We start from the raw sequence: 23,060 nt of genomic DNA, 5'->3' as shown, positions 1-23,060 counted from the left end.
TCTATACATGAATAAAATGAATAATAATGTCTTCCTTTTCCCAAATGCTAGAATAATTTCAAAAAAAGTTTCAGTTTCAATCTGAAAATTTTAACCCTCAATAAGCATTTAAATATTGAGGGGTCCCTGGGTGGCTCAGTAGTTAAGCATCTGCCTTTGGTTCAGGTCATGATCTCAAGGTCCTGGGATCAAGTCCCGCATCAGGCTGCCTGCTTGGCAGGAAGCCTGCTTCGTTGTCTCCCACTCATCCAGCTTGTGTTCTCTCTCTTGCTGTGTCTCTCTCTCTGTCAAACAGATAAATAAAATCTTAAAAAAAAAAAAAAAGGAGGGGTGCCTGGGTGGCTCAGTGAGTTAAAGCCTCTGCCTTCGGCTCAGGTCATGATCTCAGGGTCCTGGGATCGAGCCCCGCATCGGGCTCTCTGCTCAGCAGGGAGCCTTCTTCCCCCTCTCTCTCTGCCTGCCTTTCTGCCTACTTGTGATCTCTGTCTGTCAAATAAATAAATAAAATCTTTTTTTTTTTTATTTATTTATTTGAGAGAGAGACAGTGAGGGAGAGCATGAGCGAGGAGAAGGTCAGAGAGAGAAGCAGACTCCCCGTGGAGCTGGGAGCCCGATGCGGGACTCGATCCCGGGACTCCAGGATCATGACCTTAGCTGAAGGCAGTCGTCCAACCAACTGAGCCACCCAGGCGTCCCAAATAAATAAAATCTTTAAAAAAAGGTATTTAAATATTGAACTGAGTTGTTAGAATTTCTTTTTCTTGAATCCTTAGAAACATCTGATAAATTTAAATGGTTTGACAGATTTGTAAATCTCTGTGGATGAAAGGACCAAAGACCTCCCAAAGTATCTTCTACAATCACCTACCTTTGAAGAATCTAAGATGTATTAGGAAAACTGAAGTAGAGATGAAGATTGGTAGAGAAAAGAATGCTGATATTAAGCTAGTAAATTTCAACAGGCAGATTAACACTGTGCTGATGAATTGTCAGTGTTTGTAATTCCTAAGGAATTTTACAATAAAAGAGCCCTTGAATGTTCTTTGAGGGCTCCTGGTACAGTATAAATAAATCTGAAGGATTTTGGGGTCCAAGGTAAAAGGATACTAAATACACTGACTTTGAACCCAGACTTTCTTCCCAAAGAAAAATACTGGTGCAGAATTTATTATTTCCTAAGAGCTCTTCAGTAAATATCTGTAAAACAGAATAAAAGACTAGAACAGAACTGTTACTTACCAAGCTATTTAAATACCAGTATATTTTAGAAAGAGTAAAATTGTCCCTTGTTGGCTTTTAAATATTTCTTGCAATTCCTACAAAGTGTAGAATATTATCCTATACATATAAGCTATATAATATTATGCTATCCTGCTAAGTTTTTAAAAAACCACCACTAAATTAAATTATACGGAGAAAACCTAACAATTTAAATCAAGTCCTTGTACTTTCAGATATTTTATTAAAACCTGAAAATAATTTCAAAAAAGTTAAACTACAAGGCTATAAATATTCTCCTCAGATGATTATCATAGTTTCAATTGATTACAGACAGCTATTACTTTATTCTTGAATTCAGGTACTCTATTTGTTAAAATTCATCTTATATCAGGAAGAGAGCAAGCACAGTAAAAGAATAATATATTTTAAAAATAAGAATAAAATAATTCAGATTGATATAATTTTAAAGACAACTTAAAATAGTGATTATCATATATTTTGTTGAATATGTCAGTACTTTTATTCTTCAATAAAAGTAGATGTATTTCAAATTAAACAGTTATAGTGCAGCTACTCTTGTTATTTACTCCAGCACATTTTAAGCATTTGGGGCCTTCCAGTTTAATGTGTTTAATCCTTCATTCAGTCACTCAGTCACTCACTCATAAATAAATAAATAATCGGGGGAGGGAGAGAGAATTAGTCCTAATGACTATAAAGGAAAAAAGAGACAATGAATACTTTATTACGAAACTTGTATCTGAGAACTGCAAACTCTTGGCACATATGACTGTATCCAATACCACCAACCCCACCTCCACACACACATTGTCTAAGAGACCAAAATCTAGCATAGCTTTTTTCTATTCGAAGGTATATCACTTGATCAACAGTATCCTTCCTTACTGATAAAGTTCAATGTTGCCAAAAGTATTTACTATTTGTTCTGCTGAAACCTGTAAGCCCCTGAACTCCCTTTTCTTAGAGCATTTACTTTAGAAACTTGCAGTAGCAAATCCTTTTCTACCTCTTTGAGATGTAAATGTTTTACAGGCCAGAAATGTCTTTCTCAAGGACCTGTGAGCTATCCCTTTGAAACATTATTATCAAAAATGTCCTTCCATACTTTTCCTTTAGCACACCAGCATTTTTTTTTAAATATTCAGGCTATTTTTTATTTTTATTTTTTTCTTTTTATAATTTATTATGTTCAGTTAGCCACTGTAAAGTACATCATTAGCTTCTGACATATTGTTCAATGATTCATTAGTTGCATTTTAAAAGCCTCCCACCTTTCATTTTAGTAGAGCTGAGCTCACTTTATATTAGAGTCTCTCTCCCTATTGCAGTAGTCCAAATAAAAATTCTCTAGCTGGCTTTGACAAATGCCCAGAACTCTTTCTCTTGGACAGTTTCCTGGAGCTGTCACTCTGATCTGGGTAGCAACTACCATCAAACTATGGGACACAACTGAACCTCTCAGCACTCTCCAAGTCCTTTGTCTGTTTGCTTATTTGTGTGTCCAGTGAGGAGTTTGACCCCTGATCTAGGGTCCCAGACACATGCCTGGTGAAGCAACATGAGGACATATTTTGATTCTTAAGTTGCTGAATACACTCTAGAATCTGGTTGAAAGGCCCACGCTTTCCTGTTCATAAGGCACAGAGACTGGGTTAGAGCCCCAAGCTTCTCTGTTTGCAAAATATCATTAGATAAGAACATGGAAGCTTCTTAGTCTACTAGAACATTCCCTTCTTAAATTTTTCATATTATGTGTTTTACCACTACAGCCCTATTTCTATCCACTTTCTTTTTTGCTAGCAAAACACTCTTGCTATAATAGCCTCTCTCAGAATCCTGGGATATCTCCAAATTAGCTGCTTAGGAGGAGGGTACCCCTAGAGCAAAAGGGAATGAAACTCTTAGATATACAGTGGTCTGCTTACTTTGCCTGGTATGAAGAAGAAAAAAGAGAGAGAGAGAGAGCGCAAGACTAAATAACTCAAATCCTCCTTCAAATTGTTAAGGCTCTTTAAACAATGTCTTCAGAAAAATAAATGTCTGACTCAGTAAGTGCCCTAAAACCTCTTCATATTCTTCTCCTAGCCTTTCCTTGCACCCTTTCTCCCAGAATGTTCTCCATGAGGAGTACATTCAACCCTCTGTAAGCATGAAGTTCTTCAACCCTCTGTAAACATAAAGTTCACCAGGGCCCCCACCTCCCACAGATGAAACCCAGGATGCACCCCATACCTGCTCTCATGTAAGATCAAAGTTTAGAGAACCTGAAAAATGTATTTCACAGCAAGCCCCAGAATTGTGAGCTCTAACTGACTGCAACACTTGCTAAAACTGTAAGGAAAGGGGACACTAAACAGAGGATTGCCTACACCTCAAGAGGAAAGGGAAAATTTGAAGTCCCCACCACCTTACAAGAAAAGTATTGGTTCCCCTCCAAGGATAGAAAAGTCCAATGCTTTCAACTGCCCCTAAACTCACAGAGGGAAATGGCTCTAGAGATTAAAGGACACATCACCACATTTCTCATCAACACTGGAGCATTACATTCTTCCTTTAACACCACCACCATATTTCCTGCCTCCCTTCCTTGGAGTAACAAAACATAACTGGTGAGGGATTCTGATAATTTCTCCCATGATCTGCCTCCTCCTCAGCCTTTTACCATTTCTACAGGATCTGTTAAAGATCAGTACAACTTCCTGTTCAATTATACTATCACAGTAAATCTATTAAGAAAGGATCTCCTCATGAATTGGGATATTGAAATTCATTACACTCCATGAAGGACTCCTTCTACAACTCCTCTCATTTATATTTATGTCCCTTTATCTCACCTCTCCAAGTTCCTCTGACCATTCACCCTAACACTCATTCAACTAAGGACTTAAGTCAATTATTAGACAGGCTCCCTGCTCAGTGGGGAGCCTGCTTCTCCCTCACACTCTGCCCTTCCCTCCTGTTCATGCTCTCTCTCTTGCTCTGTTCACTCTCAAATACAATCTTTAAGGAAAAAAAAAAAAGATTATAACACTAACATCCTCACTCCTACCTCCTCAAAGATTACCCCCTTTGGAAATCATTGCAGGAAGATCCCTGAGAACACTTTACTCATCCTAATAGAGGATTCCAATCTAACTAACACAGAGAGATACAGTCAGGGATTAATTTGATGCACACAGTCCTATAATCAACAGGAAGTCAAGCCACTTTTCTCCTCAGACACTAGACTTACAAATAGGAGATCTGGTATTCTGGAAATATCACTATTGGAAATCTGACCTTGAAACCAGATGAAAAGGTCCTCACACTGTATTACTCATTGCTTTCACAATCCCTAACCCAGCTCTAAAACTGGTATCCCCTTTATAATTGCCCCACTTATGCTTTTAGATGTGGCTCTGGCAGGAAACAAATACATCAACAAGATAGGTCTTCCCTTTCAAATATAGTAAACTTAATGGTCCTCAAGACTGGGAAAAAACATGGCCTGTTTAAATCAAAGAAAGTGGTGTTTTATTAGCAATCAGTATAATGAATATAGTTGCCCTGTGGGACACAATAAATTCTCCATGTCTCTACGGCAAGGTGAAATCTATTTTGATGAAACTGGAAATTGTTGTAGGGGCCAAACTTCCTTTATGGACACCATTTTCCTTTAATGCCCCTGTGATATCAATATAATTTATTTGATATAAGATACAAGCAAAATAAATTGGTTAAATGGAACCAAAATACCCAATCAGGAGATAATGGTATGACCTTCTCTTTGGATCTTACTACCAATTAGCCCTTCAAAATTCTGTACAGCCACTAGAGGAGCAACTAAGGCTATTATGCTCTTAAGGGATATTATTTTACATGTAGTCATGAACCATACCAAGTGCTTTCAGCCCACCTGAATGACCTGTTTCATGGCTTACACTGTCTCCCGAGTGGCTATCTAAAACAAACTTCTCACAGTGAAAATTAGAAACATGAAACATCTTGGAAACTCTGGTCCTTAAACTCCTGAACAAAGCATTGTTAGAATAGTCTTAAACAGGTCTTTGAGAAAGTCACTGACTCAGGCTAAACTTACAAGGCACTCTATTTTCAGTATCGTATCTGTCAACATTTCAGCCTTCTGCTATATTGGGAGATACACCATAAGATTATAAATTGTGTTAGAAAAGTTAGCCTAGAACTGGAACAATCTTTGTCTAACTTAGGGCAAAGTATTTTCATTAAACCATGAAATATCTGAGCTTCACAAAACGACTTTATAAAACAAGCTTGCTTTAGTCTATGTACTGGCATCTGAAGATATTTATGCACTGGTGGGTTCCCAAGGCTGCAAATTTGTAAACAGTCACAAAAATGTTTGTCAAGAAATAGTCACAGCAGAGGTGCATGTCTGAGAAGCAGCCAACATAACTTACACTTCTCCAGAATGTGACCAGCTTGACTGCCTTTTTAAATGGTTTCCTCCATTTATTGAATGTCCCAGGAGATTCCTTAAGGGACGTGGATTCTTCACATTATTCCCAATGGTCATGCTTTTGTCTCTTGAATATATCATTATCTCTATGGAACAGTTGTGTCACTGGTTGCCTCACCTGGCAATTTGAATCCTCCTGAATTGCACAGTTGTTAGAACCAAAGGCTGGGTGATTCTCAAAAACCTGGACATGATGATTAATAATTATTCTGCAAATAAGAGATCCACCCTCTCCCCTGAACAAGAAGGAATTGAGAACTGCAAACTCTTGGCCCAAATGTCTCCATCCAACACCCCACTCATACTCTCACCCATGTGCTTGCACACTTGAACACACGTGCACACACGCACGCACGTGTGCTCACACACACACACACAAACACACACACACACACAGACTTGGCCAAACGTTAGCATGAGTACTATCAGCATAAAGTCTTATCCTGAGGATGACCCCATCTCCCTTAAAATACCTGTCTGAGCAAGCACAACACATCCAGAAGAATTTAGTGTTTGTTCCACCCAAAATCTGATGATAGACCTCTGACTTCCCTTTCCTTAGAATATTTACTGTAGAAAAGTTGCAGTTATAAATTCATTTTCTGCCCCAACAAGATGTAAATTTTTTTGCAACCCAAAAATGCCTTTTACAAGGACCTGGGAGTCATTCCTTTGAAATGAAATCATCAGGAAGAACAGAACTCCTCTGTCCTGGTCTCTGTGGGAAAGTAGGAGCCTAACTTCAATAAGCTATGATTAGCAAACACATATGGCCTAATATCATTGACCAACCTCTCTCCCTTATCTCCTCCACTCCCCCTCCTAAACCCTGTAGTACTTTTCCATTAGCACATACAGCATTTAAAAAGCCTCCTGCCTTTTGTTTCAGTGGAAATGAGCTAAGTCTTAGTTTTATACTGATGCCTCCTTTTACTGCAGCAGTCAGAACAAAATGTCTTGTCACCTGAAATAAATGTCTGTCTGTTCCTCTTTGACATGTTCCAGTGTGGCAAACAGACATTAACCAAATAAACAGACACCTAATACAATGAATACAAGTAGTATGTAGTGTTAATCATGAAAAAAACGAAGTGCTATAAGAGAGAGTAAGAGAAGTACTTTTTTTGTGTTGGTGATGCACGATTTGAAGCACCGAGAATGAGAAAAATAATATAGAGAAAAAGAATATTTGGGGGCACAGAGACAACCTGAAAAATACAAGCTGTAGTGAAGAGGATTGGGTATAATAGAAATGACAGATGACTGTGTGCCTTGAATATAAACAGAAAAAAGGAATAGTGAAGCTGAACGTGGTAGGTGAAAAACACCTCATGCACACTCTGAAAAGATTTGTATTTTATTGCAAATGTTTGAGAAACCACCAAAGGAAAGAAATGAACAGAGAATAATTTTATTTTCAAAATTTCACTGTAGACTCTCTGTGGAAAAACAGTGGAGAAGAAAGATAATACATGAGTAACAAGAGCTGTTAGGTTGGTGGGGCTATCTAGGTAAGAAGAAGGGTGACAGGTAAGAATAGCTAGCTGTGAAATATGTCTTTTGGCCAAGAATCATTGCTTGATTATTGAGGATCAGAAATGAGACAATATGCAAAATATCTCTAAAGTTTCTGAGTTCAATAACTGAGGAAATTGTTATTCCAATTCTCAAGACTTGGCAAAAAAATTAGACTTTAAAGGACAAAAAATTAAAGATTTCAATTTTGGCTTAGCTAAGTTTAGAAGTCTATGAGCTATCCAAGTGGAAATATCAAAACCTCAGTGAAAATATCTTGGCTGTAGCTACACATGTGAAAGTGGTTGGTATTTAAGTGAATGGGATAACTCTCAAGTGATAACAGAGGGGGAAAAAATAGAGAAGAGCATACCTATGATCTGAGAATCTGCATCATTTGGAAAAAAAGAGATGCTGAGAAAATCTAAGAATGGTGGTCAGTGAGGCATGAGGGATGGCTGAAGAGGAAACTACCACAAAGGCCAGGAGATTTCTAAAAGTGAGGAAATAGTTAATTCTGCCAAATGCTACTAACTAGTCAAATATGAATTTAATTAAAGTAGAAATGCTCAATAACTTTGACAAAAGTAGTTTCACTGGTGTAGAATCCCCACAGACTCCAATGATTTGGAGAATTGGGAGTGAGTTGTAGCAATATGTCAGTTCAGACTATTATACCCTGAAAACTTTGCACTAAAATATCTAGGAATGTTAGCTAATTGATGCTTTTAAAAATCATACACAAATCATGATTGCAGCAAGGAAAAAAAGAATATCAAAGAAAAGAAAATGAAGTTGAATACTTAAGATTAGTTCATAAGCTAATGGTATTATGAAGCATTAAGTGAAGAGATAAAAATTACATTTTAGTAACTAAAGAGTTATTAAATATTATATTGAAACAAGCCTACCACTTTTCTGTCTGCTTACAAAAGAACTCCTTATTCCCTAACTCCTTTTGTTGTTGTTGTTGTTTTTCTTTTTAATGTTTTCATTCACAGGAAAAATGTGGGTGAATTCTGAATATTTTTCCAGAGCTCTGACTTATTACCCTCATTCACATATTTATTATTTATGCCATGGAAAATGGTGATAACTTCTTAATTAACCACTCATATCTTTCCCCTACTACCAAATCCTCATATTTATGTTTCTTAAATTTCTAAAACAAAATCTGGCAAGGTTTGCCCTTCTTTAAAAATCTAATAGAATACTATCACATTCAGATTAAAATAATAACTTGTTCATGATGTGGTTCTCCCAACTACCCTGCCAAGTTCAATTCCCTTAATTTCCCTATAGCATCCTATTCAGTCAAAACAAACTGCCAACATCAGGAATCACTATGTATCATGGTTCTGGTTGCTACATATGATATAAGGTCTTCTTGAGTTTTTCTTACCAGTCCATATGATAACCAACCTCACTTCTTCATAATTCTTGATTAAACTCCAATTACCTTTTAAAATATTTTCTGTTTTTCCCTCCTGCAGGCAGAAAATCCTCTCCACTCTTCCAAAATGCCTCAATCCCCTTTCACCTACCACACTTTGTAATACAAAATTACCCAAGTAGACTATTACCTCCTTCGAGGAGGGTCATGCTCTTCTGAGTGGAGCTTAAATAATAAATGTTAAATTAATAACTAAAAATATTCAGCATTCATTTGTTTATAAAATTCACATGTTAAACTGGTCTTAGTTGAAATCATTTTTCTGTGTTCATTTATTCTTGAGTCTATCTTTATTTCCATTCTTAAAATTATTTCTTATTTCTCATATCATTTTAATTCATTTCTTATATAGTGTATTATTTTTAAAATCCTTGGTTGAATTTAGAAAAAAATCCACATTAAACATCTTTAAACAATAAGAAAAGTCACTGATAACAAAAATTGCAATTCTGACAAGGGACATGCACTAATGTTATTGTATCTCCTTATTCAAGATGGCAGAAATTACCCTGTTTGAGGAAGCTTATTGATATAAATTGGGTCACATGCCAACTTCTGTTGGGGGCTTACAACACAACAATTGGCTTAGGCATGGTTTCTGAACTGAATGTTTAGGAGGAAGATTGGCTTAGAATAATGAGGAGCCAACTTGTGACCTGGGCCCAGATCACTAGCAGTTCTCAGTCAATGCCCTTATTCTAAGCCAACTAAGACATTTGGGTGGTATTACTGGAGAGGTAACACAATGTTCACTATACATGGCTCTTCACTTATATCTGGTGGATATTTAAATATATATGTTTGGTTTGTTTAAAAAAAATATGGGATAGATGATAATTAGACTTATCCTGATCATTTTTTAGTTATACAAATATCAAATTATAATGTTGTACATCTGAAACTTATTTATACCAATTTCACTTCAAAAATGAAAAATAAATTTCTTTAAAATGCTGTTTTTAAACATAATTGATGCTCATCATTTTTTGCAGTTATTCTCAAAAATTATATTTAACAGGGAAACAGAATTAAACTGTACATTTTATAACATAGACGATTATTTAGAAGATTTTTCTTTTTGTTATTTGAGTAAGAGAGTGAGCCAGAGAGCAGGAACGGGGAGAGGGCCAGAGAAAGAGGGAGAAGCAGACTCCCTTACTGAGCAGGGAGCCTGACATGGGGCTTGATCCCAGGATCTTGGGTTCAGGACCCGAGCCAAAGGCAGGTGCCTAACTGACTGAGCCATGCAGGCACCCCCACATAAATGATTATTTTAAATTTATTTATTATCATAAAAAACATACTTTTAAAAATATAAAACATCTAAAAATAGAATATAAAACATCTAATTTGAACAAATATACTCTCCAATTTGTATGAATGGTTAACAGTAATGAACCAACTTTAAGAAAGTTGCTACAAAGTAAAGACAGGTACTTGTTTTGGAATGACTGATTCTTGCAAAATGTTTATTATTTAATGTAAAAAAAATACAAGTGAAACAGGTTTAATATTTTTTATTTCTGATTTTTCTCTCTTAATAATATATCTTTTCAGATTTAATCCAAAGATGAAAGATTAAGGATTCAAAAGTCAAGCATTATAAAGTGAGGATGAGTTCAATAGAATACATTAAATCGGAAGTGTTTTCATTCAAGATATTTTGGTAATTTGTTCCTTCCCGGTAAACTTGTTTGTTATGTTAGTAGCAAAGGTAAGTTATTATAAAATAGTTACTTCACAGAAATAAACTTTTCCAAAAAACTCACAAGCACAAAAGAAATCAATTTGTGCTATATAAAATAGTATTTTTTTTGTGATTTATAATTTACAAAGCACATTCACAAACAGTGTCTCATTTGCTTCCTATCAAAGCCCATTTAAGATAAGCTGGCAGAATTAAATATCAAATGATTTGCAGACTACTGAGCACTGCTTCTAACAAATTCCTAGATCTCTACAATACCACTGGAGCTTGCTGGTCAGAGTTAAGACTTACAAATGTCTCATGATAATAGCATTTTTTTTTTTTTTAAGATTTTTTATTTATTTATTTGACAGAGAGAGATCACAAGCAGGCAGAGAGGCAGGCAGAGAGGCAGGCAGAGAGAGAGGAGGAAGCAGGCTCCCTGCTGAGCAGAAAGCCCGATGTGGGGCTCGATCCCAGGACTCTGAGATCATGACCTGAGCCGAAGGCAGCGGCTTAACCCACTGAGCCACCCAGGCGCCCCTGATAATAGCATTTTGATGAAAATCTACTTCATGTTAAGCTCAGGAAGAATCTAAATTTACCAACTTGTTAGTCTCTGTATTCCTGGTTTTGTAGTAGAAACAATTTATTATTCATATTTATAAATGAGAAAATGGAGAATCTGAGGGATTAAATTATATAACAATCATAGGAAGCAGAGTTGAAACTTGAATTTAGATCATTAATTCTCCATCTAAAGCTTTTACCATAATATACTTTTATGCCCTCATTTATAAGTTTGAAGAGGATTTATTATTCTGTCACATACAAAATTACCAGACAAACTTTGGGCAACACCTGTATACATAGATGTGGGCTTCTTTAATGGTAATACAAGGAAAAACTAGAGAAAAAATAAAAATCAAAGGTATGAGAAAATAAAAAGGATTATTGCAGATGGATCTAGATAGGGGGTACAGAGCAATTAACCAATTAAGCCAATAACTCCTACCTGCTTAATTATAAATTCTGCCGCTAGGGAGTCTATACTAGATCACCAGAGAACAAAAACAGTGATTCCATTTCTATACAACTTACCTCGAAGGTAGCTTTCCACTAGCTGTGAGCTTAATGAAGGACAGGGATTTTTAAGACTTTTACGAAGACAGTGTGAAATTACTGATTTCAGACTTGAAATGGTTAAAAGGGAACACACCCTAGACCCATGATCAGAACAGAATGTTCACTGTTTCTACCCCATATGAAATTCTTTGTTACCCGGAGCTTAATGAGAAACTGACCCTTTCTCCCAGACGAGATAAAGGTTAAAAGCCACTGATATGGCAGTAAGTAGAAATATGATCCTGGCAGAATATAACATATCGGAGGAGTGAAAAGTGATTTGAATGTAAAAATATAGATAGAAACTTGAGTAAAATAGGTAAGGAAAAGCACCCATTTTGCTTCTCCTGGCTGTGTATAATTGACCGTAGGATTACCAAGACAAAAGTCAAGAGAAGCTTAGTAAGCAACCCCTAGATTTGTAAAAGAGGGAAGATATCCAGGTATAATGAACAGGGTCATGATTTGAGCAAATATAACAATGAGAATTCCTCATCCAAATCCAATTCCCCCCCCCCCCCCCCCCCCCCCCGCTCAGTTCACATACCGCCCTCTGGGCTGTTAATGAAATTGAGCCTGAACACTCTTTAAGAAGAAATTTGCAGATATTTTACAGGCAACCCCTGAGAATCTTTCTCCAAGTCTTCTTTAAAGAGATCTCAACTAATTTAAGTTAAACTTGCAGAATTAAATACCAAATGACTTGTAGACTATTGAGCACTGTTCCTATAACAAATTTCTAGATCTCTACAGTATCATTGAGCTTACTGGTCACTGAGACTTAAAAATGTCTCATGATAATAGCATTTTGATGAAAATCTACTTCATGTTAAGCTCAGGGGGAATCTAAATTTACCAACTTGTTACTTGAATTCCTGATTTTGTAGTAGAAACAAAATTTGTTTAGCTTATTTCATGATCTTCACAATGGTTTCTCATCTTATGAAGTCAGTGTTGTAACTGAAGAGAGAACCAATTAACACTGATGACCTTCTCCCTACCTAAACAGCAAATCAAGTAACAAATTACCATGTTCCTGGAAGATGGCATTGACTGGTGCCAGTATCAAACAAATTAGAGATGCAAGAGTGGTCACCCTCACTTACATTTAACTTTCTTGAATGGATTCATGAAAGATAGATAGTTCTTGGGGAAAGAGAGAGGAATTTATTTTAAGTTTAATGAGTTAGTGTCTCCAATTACATACGTTCTTCCATATATAGTCAGTCTACTTACTGGTATAATTTAATAGAGGGATTTTTTTTTAAATTTCCTATGCAGCACAGTGACCTAGAGAATTATTTTCCTGTTCTTATAAATAAATGTTTGCTTTTACCTGACAAGAAGAGCAGTATACCTTCAGGGTCATAACTCTCAAACACATCAGTTCTGAAGCAGATCATATTCAGACTGAAGTGTCTATTAAACAATTTTTGATCTATTACATTTGATTTCATGCTGCTATGTCCTAAAGTTTAAGAAATACAAATATCCTAAATTGCTTGCTAATATATGTATGTAGAATATAAATTATCAGAAAATAAAAGTGTCTTTCACTTAAGTTATCAGTTGTGGTCATCTGAATAATGCTAGGATATTTCCTTCAAGAAAAAGAGCAAGAAACTGTCTCTTATATCTCTATAAAAAATTTACAATTGATGGATCTCTAGACTTTGGAAAAAATATATATAATATTTGGGCTTGTGCTTCAACCCAGTGACCATGTGGACTCCTATGTTCTCTTCTTTGAGTGGAGCTCATAGGAGGAGAAGTCTTACATGTTAGTTCAGGCTGAAGTAGTCACAAAACTGCCATTTCACTCCTATGACTGAGCTGATATTTGGCTTCAAGAGTGCATGGTGATTATAAATTCTACACAAATTCTATGGATAGCCACTATAATTCATAAGTTTTATAGCAAAACTGTATGTTTTTCTGTCTTCTGGAGCAAGTTATTGCTTTCCTCTGAGAAGTAGTTTTTGACCCCTGTGTAGTCATAAACTTGAGCATGAGATATCAGGAAACCAGGAAACCTGAATTCCCCTTTGTGAATTTAGTATAATCTGGTTGATCTAATTGAATTAATTGAACATGCCTAGCCACTACCTATTACTGGGTTGAGTGTTATCAATAGTTTTTTGGCTAGGGGAGGTCCTGAAAGCACGAACAAGTTGCAGAAGCATGTGGGTCTCATTTTCCACATACCTACTGGTATCTTACTGACACTCCTCCCTCAACCTATATCTGTGGTCCTAAGGTAAGATTCCTATGTTGAGTTGACTGAAGGGGGAGGAAATAAACCTGGTTTATTAAAGATATTTATAGGTGGGCGCCTGGGTGGCTCAGTGGGTTAAGCCGCTGCCTTTGGCTCAGGTCATGATCTCAGGGTCCTGGGATCGAGTCCCACATCGGGCTCTCTGCTCAGCAGGGAGCCTGCTTCCCTCTCTCTCTCTGCCTGCCTCTCTGTCTACTTGTGATCTCTGTCTGTCAAATAAATAAATAAAATCTTTAAAAATATATATATATTTATAGGTGTACCAACTAAGTTTGAATACACAGTGCCCCTATAAATGTGCTATCCTTATCTTAGTTCTAAGAAATGGCACCTCTTTTAATTAGGCAGAACATAACTTGCAATGTGTTTTTCATAATGGCCCAGACTTACGGTATGTTAAACCAGCTGGTAATGGCCAAACTATTAGATCAAGGTGATTCTGAAGGTCTGTGCAGAAGAGAAATAAGGAAGTCCTGGCCTTGGTTAAAATCTAAGCAACATAAATTACTGTCCACTTTACAAGTAAAGATAGAATAGGTAAGAATAATCATCAATTAATATGCATTGGATCAATGGTTTGGCTAGATATTCAGAGACTTTGGAAAAGACTTAAGAAGTTGGAAAACTGTTGACAAGAAAATTTGGTAAGATATAATGGGATAGAGTATAGCATGTAACCAGAAAGGATGAGGGAATGTTTGCATAACACAAGAAATTTCACCCCACTTTTGCAGAAGCAAAAATAAACAAAATGATGTTTCCTAGATAGCATACAGCCACCTTTTCCTACTAGCCCACTTGCCAAATGGGATCATGAAAAGAGATAATAAAAGCAAGCACATAAGTTATGTTTGAACTTAAAGAAGGTCTTTACTTCAATAAAAGTCCCCAGATACCATATTTTGGTGGAATTTTTGAGTACTATTGATGGATTTTGGACCCCAATATTTTATAATACTTTATAATAGTACTGAGACTTTCAATGCAGTTTGATTACATTGGATTATTTTCTAAATGCACAGAGGAAGAAGTTATTTTTTTCTTACAGAAAAACATTTTTTAAATTTATATTTTATTTCTCTACCTGTCATATTATTGGCCAGTATTTTCATTTCTGTATTTATTGAATGCCCTCTACAATCATGACTTCCATCATTAATACCAGCACTGTACCTGATCAAAAGAACTCCAGATGTGCATGTCTGTCCCTTCTTCTACTTTCTCAGGATAAGGGGCAGCAATAATCAAATCGAAGGTAGTCCTAGACTATGTGGTAGGGGAAGAAAACCAGTAATTCCTCTTGTACTGGGATTTTCTCAATTGATCTTTGTAGGTCTTTGGATGTGAGAACATTTTTGGTTCCTTTTTCTATACAGGTTCTTTCTTTCCCTGAAATTTCTCATGCAGCCCAGAAAATAAGAGGGGGGCCACCAGACTCTTTCCTTTCAGGAGAAAGCATCTCTCCCATTGCCTCTGAAGACCATTTATATATGAGGAAGGCCCAAATAGTTAAAGAGAGATAGCTGGTAAAATTAGTTTAAGGCCTGTTTCTAGTTTAAGCAAAAGGAACATTTTGCTTACTTGCAAATCAAACTTGCCCACCAGGGAAGAGGACCAGAAAGAAGACCAGACAGAGTTCAAAGGCCCCTGGTCAAAATGCAGCACATTAATTTCTTGGCATGGCCCTACCACTGGGAATTTTCAGTGATTATGAGCAATCTGTATGGATTTAGGGATGTTCAGTCCTAACTACACAAGTCATATAATCTCAGTGACACATGATACAGTTTATTGTCAAACACACAACTGAATGTGAAAGCATACTTTTTTTTTGTAAAACATTTACTAATGGTTGTTGTAAATCACAAAGATAATAAACACAACTGCAGTAACCAAATGTATAAACAGGCCTTGGAAACCAATGAAACAAGCAAAGAAAATTAAAAGAATGTAGCATTAACCCTACTTTTCTATCTAAATCAGATTAAATCCATTTCACTACATGAGGTCAAAACTAGATAGGCTTCTTTTGTTCGTTTGTTTTTGACTATAATAATTACTTAATCATTTCTCTCAAATGTAAACTGAATACCACACATTTTGCAGTGTCTCCTAGCTAATTAAACAAGTACATTAAGGAATAGGAAGGTGAAAGGGAAAGAGGACAGAGCACTGAGACTAGAACACTAGAAAATAATTTTATTTTTTTTTAAGATTTTATTAATTTATTTGACAGAGAGAGAAGTCACAAGTAGGCAGAGCAGTAGGCAGAGAGAGAGGGGAAAGCAGGCTCCCCACTGAGCAGAAAGCCCGATGTGGGGCTGGATCCCAGGACACTGAGATCATGACCTGAGCCGCAGGCAGAGGCTTAACCCACTGAGCCACCCAGGCGCCCCTGGAAAATAATTTTAAAACGGAGAATGTGCTTTATAAAATGAATTGATATTGTACTAAATTGCCTATACATTTTAAAAAATAAGAATATATGTAATTTTAATTTTGCACCAACTCTTGTCTATCAAATCCAATTACAGAAATGCTATTAACTATTTAAATATTAACCTGTGTTTTAATCTCATATCCCAACAACTTTTTTTACATCTTTTTTCCCTCTGCATTGCTTTTCCTTTTTATCTCCCTTAAGGTGTTTTCCTCTATTCTCCTTCAGACTTGCCTGCTCAGGTCTCCCTCCTTACAAGCTAAGTTTCTTCCTGTGTCTGTCTATGGAGACACACACTTCTCCTTGTCCACTCCCTTCCCTTTCTCTCACTCTCACATTCTCCCCTCCCTAACTATTCCTCTTTTCCCTCTCTCAACTACTTTTAAAAAGTTACATTCTTTTCTATGTCTCAGGGGAGGAAGAGCATGAGCTATTTGGGGACAGAGTACCAAGAAAAAAACCTTTAACCTCTCCTCACCTGAAAATAATTGAAAATCTTCAGGAAATGACAGTATTTGAATTGTATTTTATATTGAGGTTTATGTTAAGGTCAGAAATATTGGTTGAAATTTTTCTTGCTTAAGGCAGGAGAATGAAAATGCCAACCTGTCACGTCTTTTCTTTGAATATAATCTTAACTTCCCTGCGTTTGAGATATTCAAATTGCTTGATATAAGTTTCTAATTAAACTGTTCCAAGTGTGATACATTTTCGATTGTATAAAATCATCTCCGTTCCCTGGCATTGAAGGTAAAACTATCTCTGCCTGTAAGTATCATCACTTCCCTCTCTACAACAGACAACATATTTGTCTTCCAGGGGCACTTTCCCTAAAGTGAAACCTGGAAATGAAGTTTATATCATTATCCACTATGTTGCATTTCAATTCAAAAGACTTTCCAGACAGCTGTATACAGAACATGAATGTGGAAAAAAAAAAAATCCTAGGTCACCAAGTATATTTAAAAGTTATAATTACTAAGTGACAGAAAAAATTCACCTAAGTGTAATAACATTAATAATGCCAACTTCTGTCATGTAGCGATGGTTTAAATACCATTAAAGCATACTGTGCATACACTGTTTCATGATATTCACAGCTCCCTAGACAAAATAAAAACACAAATACTACTCTGGGCTCCATCATCAAATCCAGGTGGCAGAAGGTATGGACTCGTTCAGTGCAACCCGCTTGAGCTAACCATGGTTTAAGCAAAACTAAATTTTGAATAGAGACATTTTCTACTATCACTTCTGCCACCTCTAATGTAAACTTCCACCCCCATTACCAACTCCAGCATCAATAAAATTACACTCCAAAATGTGAATGACTGTACAAATTCCCAAACACATATAAAATGAACATAACATGCACAATATCAATATCGTTATTATCATCTTATGTGGTAAACATAACAAGTTTATTCAGTTTAATGACCTAGAGATATGGGGCAGACAACAATGCTTTAGTTATGCAAAAATATTTAATTTTTGAGATAAGACAATTAAATGAACACAAAGCATTGCTTCATAGTGTCCATTCACAATGGTACCTAGAAGCTGTATTTTTTTTATGATTTTATTTATTTATTTGATACAGAGAGAGAGAAAGTGTAAGCAGGAGGAGAGGGGCTAGATCCCAGAACCCTGGGATCATGACCTGAGTAGAAGGCAGTTAGCCGCTTAACTGACTGAGTCACCCAAGTGACCCTAGAAGCTGTAGTAATAAAACTGTAAGATAACTTCATTCTCACATGTACCAACAAAGAAAGCAAGTGTTTTCTGAAGAAATTGGAGAGAAGATATAATGCAGACTTTGGAACCAGATATTTGATTTATGACTTATGGAGTAGTTAAGTCAATTAACTTCAGTAAGTTTTTGTTTTCTCACTTTTTTTTTTTTTTTTAAAGATTTTATTTGTTTATTTGTCATAGAGAGAGAAGTGAGAGCAAGCACAGGCAGACAGAGTGGCAGGCAGAGGCAGAGGGAGAAGCAGGCTCCCTGCCAAGCAAGGAGACTGATGTGGGACTCGATCCCAGGACGCTGGGATCATGACCTGAGCCGAAGGCAGCCACTTAACCAACTGAGCCACCCAGGTGTCCCTGTTTTCTCACTTCTAAAACAGAAGTTAATAATACCAAATTTGCAGCTTGTTGTGAGAATTAAATGTAATACTTGTAAAGCACCAGAAAGTAACAGTGCTCAAAAAGATTCTATTTATATGATTATGAATTTATCATGATGAATACTATTACATTAATCTGAGGAAAATTATTTGAGGTTGTGAATAAATTGGAAAAAGGAGTTCAGTCAGTATCCAAATAAATCACACACATTGTATGAAATCAAGTTAAAACTTTTACACTATCTAGTAAAACTAATTTCAAAACAAAGCTATAAAACTGAAAATAATTAGTTTGTGGTGAATATAACATTTTATAAAGTATGAATGCATTAAAAATAAGATGAGAACACAAATGTGTTGCCATTTTGTTGTGATGTGAATATTTCTTAGAAAAAATATATATATATTTTAATCCTACTAAATGGATTAATGGAAACTCTACACTTTTCTGTGCATTAAACTAGGATATTGATCATATCATAAAGTCTAAAAGTCACCTTGGCCAACTTTTTTTTTTTTTTTTAGATTTTTTAAACTAATTTATTTGAGAAAGCAAGCATTCCTGTGAGCTGGGGGGTGGGGCAGACGAAGGGGGAGGAACAGACTCCCTTGCTGAGCAGGAAGCCCTAATGCAAGGCTGGATCCCAGGAACCTGGGATCATGACCTAAGCAAAAGGCAGATACCTAACCAACTCAGCCACCCAGGCGCCCTGGTCTAACCTTGTCACAATTTGAGAAGTCTGAATTAAAAACAATTTTTCTAATACAGGGAATTAGCAACATATTGCACATGCATTTGTTTAACACACTCTTTTAATTCTAATTCTGTAATGAGATACCCTAAAGAAATATATTCCTCTATGATTCTAATCAGCTTTTATATCCATATATATGTAATATATCTTATTAGTGCCTTCTGTTTTTAGCACAAGTGGGCTCCAACAAAGGAAGATAAGTAATGCTGTTAGATGTTTATTGAATAGAAACCTATAGGACCATGGGTATAGACAAACTTCAGTGCTTCAGCTCCTGAAATGGTTCCAGCTTTTTTTTTTTTTTTTTTTTTTTTTTTTTTTTTTTTTTTTTTTAAGAGAGAGGGAGAAAGAGCAAGCACAGGCAGACAGAATGGCAGGCAGAGGCAGAGGGAGAAGCAGGCTCCCTGATGAGCAAGGAGCCCGATGTGGGACTCGATCCCAGGACGCTGGGATCATGACCTGAGCCGAAGGCAGCTGCTTAACCAACTGAGCCACCCAGGCGTCCCGTGGTTCCAGCTTTCTGAGGTAAATTATTTCTCTTAGATGGATAGGTCAAAATCAGAACAGTCTCCAGAATTTTCTTCAGGTATAAAATTCTTATTAGAATAGGAGTTCAAGAAATTTTTATATGATGCATTTAAGTAAAAAAATAAGCCAAATGTGTTAAATTCACTCCACAGTTGACCTAAGTTTACCATGTGGTATAGGCATGGTAAATTATAGGGAATAAAGCACTGAATAAAACATAGTTAACACTGAGCCACCTGGGTAGCTCAGTCATTAAGCGTCTGCCTTCGGCTCAGGTCATGATCCCAGAGTCCTGGGATAGAGCTCTGCATAAGGCTCCCTGCTCAGTAGGAAGCCTGCTTCTCCCTCTTCCACTCCCCGTGCTTGTATTTCCTCTCTCACTGTCTCTCTCTCTGTGTCAAATAAATAAATAAAATCTTTAAAATAAAAATAAAACAAAAAACATAGTTAACACTAAACAAAATTAAAAATAAAATACAAATTAAAAAATAATATAGCATGACAAGTGGTAATGAATGCTATGGGGAGGGAAAAAAATAGTAAAAGGGCTGTAGTAAAAGGGCTGTAATTCTAAATATGGTGGTCACAAAGGACACTAATGTGAGAGTGAGCCTTGAGCTAAAGACACAGTGGAGGCAAGAAACTGACCCATGAACATACAGGAACAGGGGAGGCTTAAGCCTAATCAGTAGCAAGAACAAAAGTTCTAGGGCAGGTGGTAGGAAGGGGCAGTGAGTTTGGAAAGTTTAAAAAATAAAAAGGAGGCCAGTATGACTGGAGTGAATTGAATGAAAGTGGTAGGGAAGGCTCACAAGATGATAGAAGATGGTATCTTTTAAAAAAATATGCAGATACAGCTCAAGCAGATAAAACTGTTAAGTAGCCTTGGTGTCCAGTTGCAAACAGAATATAGAAGAATATATTTGCTTATTCTAGACCACCTCAAAGTCACTCATCAGTATTAGTCACTGTGCCTCTGAAAATGTCTTGGTCTCTCTCACTTATTATATATATGTCTGCAAAATAACTAGATTTCCAAATATATTATCCAAATAATATATAATCCCAAATATACAACATTTCATATTCACATTCATAGTTCTACATTTGAAATTACCACATACATGACATGATAGCATATAAATACTAAAGACTACTTACATTAAGTTTATAACCTTCCTTCCAATATTCTCTTTTAGTAAGTGAAATGGACATTGATACAGAAAAATCCTGTTTGCACAGTCCAACATCCATTCTCCTATTTTTAGTTAAAGTCAGAAAACCAAAAACTATGGAATGCTTCATGAATTTGCATGTCATCCTTGCTCAGGGGCCATGCTAATCTTCTCTGTATTGTTCCAATTCTAGTATACATGCTGCCAAAGTGCATACACTCTTACTCTCTTTATTACCAGGCCCATATTTTAGAGGCTCATGTTTGCTGTTAATAAAAGTCAAGATTTCTCTAGCCTCTTTTTCCATGAATCTGGCAACGTGACCAAATTTTGGTGAATTACATGAGCAGAAGTGTTGTTTGGTCTGGCTATTTAAGGTGAACCAACTTCACCTATACTCCTGCTGTTACTTCTTCTTGCAATGAGGATATCATAATATACATAATATACAAATATCATAATATACAAATATCATAAATACAAATCTTGAACCATAGTCTTCAACAATGTGATGAAAACTTAAAAATGGGAGCATCGTATTGGAATGGTGAAATAAAGAGATGGAATGTCTGGTTCATTGATGATATTGCAGAAGAACCACAGTATCAGTTTTGGACAGCTTACCTATTATTTTTATGTAAAATAAAAAATATATACCTTTCTCTTGTCTGATAATTTTTAGTTTGGATTATTATGTTATAATGAGCTGAATATACATAAGGCTTACAACCATTCTCTTACTGGTCCATAATTAGAATCATCTTTTACTCTGCTTTAATTCATCCTATCAAGTTCTAGCAGTTCGCCATCACATTGTATTTATTTACCTGTGGATATTTAAAACATCTAAAGCATCTTTTCTCTAAGCAACTGCCCTGCTCTCATTTTTGGACTGAAGGCATTGTCTTACAGATATTGGAAAAAATATTTATCCTTATATTCATATCTATTCCTTCTACTTTCTTGTATAAAACTGGCTATTAAGTTTACCAAGGCTATCTTAAGATATTTGCAACTTATACTTCCATAAACAACGTATTTGTCAGTATCATGCCCGCTTATGAATCATAGATACTTTACATATCTGAAGCTGTCAGGCAAGAATTTATATCTACTCTTATCAATGCTTGAGGTACTCTTTTCTTTTTCATCAAAATATGTATTGGGTAGGATAACGGAAAATCATACAGACACAAACTAAAACACTGTAGCTTGGAATCTTGAGTTAAAGACTTCTTGGAGGTTTAAACTTGGGAAATGTTCTTAGTCTTTCTGAATATCAATTTACTAACTGGTAAAATGTGAACTATGTCTTGCTCATGGTGATGGCTAAACCAAGTTCAAAATGTTAGCCTAGAGTTGAAGCCATGATGGAACAAGAGGGAAAAGATTTATCCCTCCACCTTAAGAATACAACTATTTATAGTATCTATAAACAACATGTATAGAATAACAGTTTTCAGATATTGGCCAATAGGCAATGGTTTGCTGCAATTTGGCTTGGAAGGGAAACAATTGCTAATAATTTATGCCTCCAGGCACATTCCAAAGGAGCAGGTAAATAATCCCAAACAGTTCATCACAGTCTGAGTTATAAAAGAATCAAAAATCTACAGTGGCTGGAAATTCCGAGACTTGCAAAAAGTCAGGACATAAACAGTAAAAGGGGCCCAGAAATCACTACAGGACACAAGAGAAATGAAAACTTATTTCTACACAAAGATTCCCAAAAAAATTTTCGGGTTACTTTAAATCTAGAAGCTCTAAACTGGAAACAACTCAAAACTAGAGACAACGCAAATGTCTAATCGGTGTTTTAGCTCTCAGCTACTTGCCCCTTTGTACCCATCTGAACATTCTTTCTTAATACATCTAAGAGAAAGCATGTGCTTATCCAATTAAATTTATCTTAATTTTACCAGTACATTCCAAAACAGACTATCTTATAAGTTGTTGGAAACACAATGGATTGGCAGAATTGAAATCAGTTGTGTTATCTTTAGTCCATTCAGCTTGATCAGATAGATTGGCCATATGATCCAGAATATGCCATCAGTTCTTTCTGAACATACTAATTCTGCTTTCCTCAACTGAGGCTAAAAATAGTACCATGTGACTTAGAAGCATCAGATATCTAGAAATAACACACTCCATGAATAAATTGTTTAGTATAAAATCATGGATAGAAAAAAGGAAAAGATTAATAAAATAACTTGGATTATTATGTAGCAGATTTTCTGTGACAACAGAAATTATATGAAT

General features: G+C 36.0%; 1 non-coding gene across 1 annotated transcript; it reads right to left on the bottom strand.

The window, feature by feature from the left end:
• Window positions 1-20,908: 20,908 nt before the first annotated feature.
• On the bottom strand, window positions 20,909-21,013 carry LOC125086507 (U6 spliceosomal RNA). The gene has a single exon (XR_007123231.1). It is a non-coding gene; the product is annotated as a U6 spliceosomal RNA (small nuclear RNA).
• Between the last annotated feature and the right edge of the window lie 2,047 nt (window positions 21,014-23,060).

The sequence above is a fragment of the Lutra lutra genome, chromosome 15 (assembly GCF_902655055.1).
Source record: "Lutra lutra chromosome 15, mLutLut1.2, whole genome shotgun sequence".
NCBI lineage: Eukaryota > Metazoa > Chordata > Mammalia > Carnivora > Mustelidae > Lutra > Lutra lutra.
This window is presented reverse-complemented; position numbering and strand designations above follow the sequence as displayed.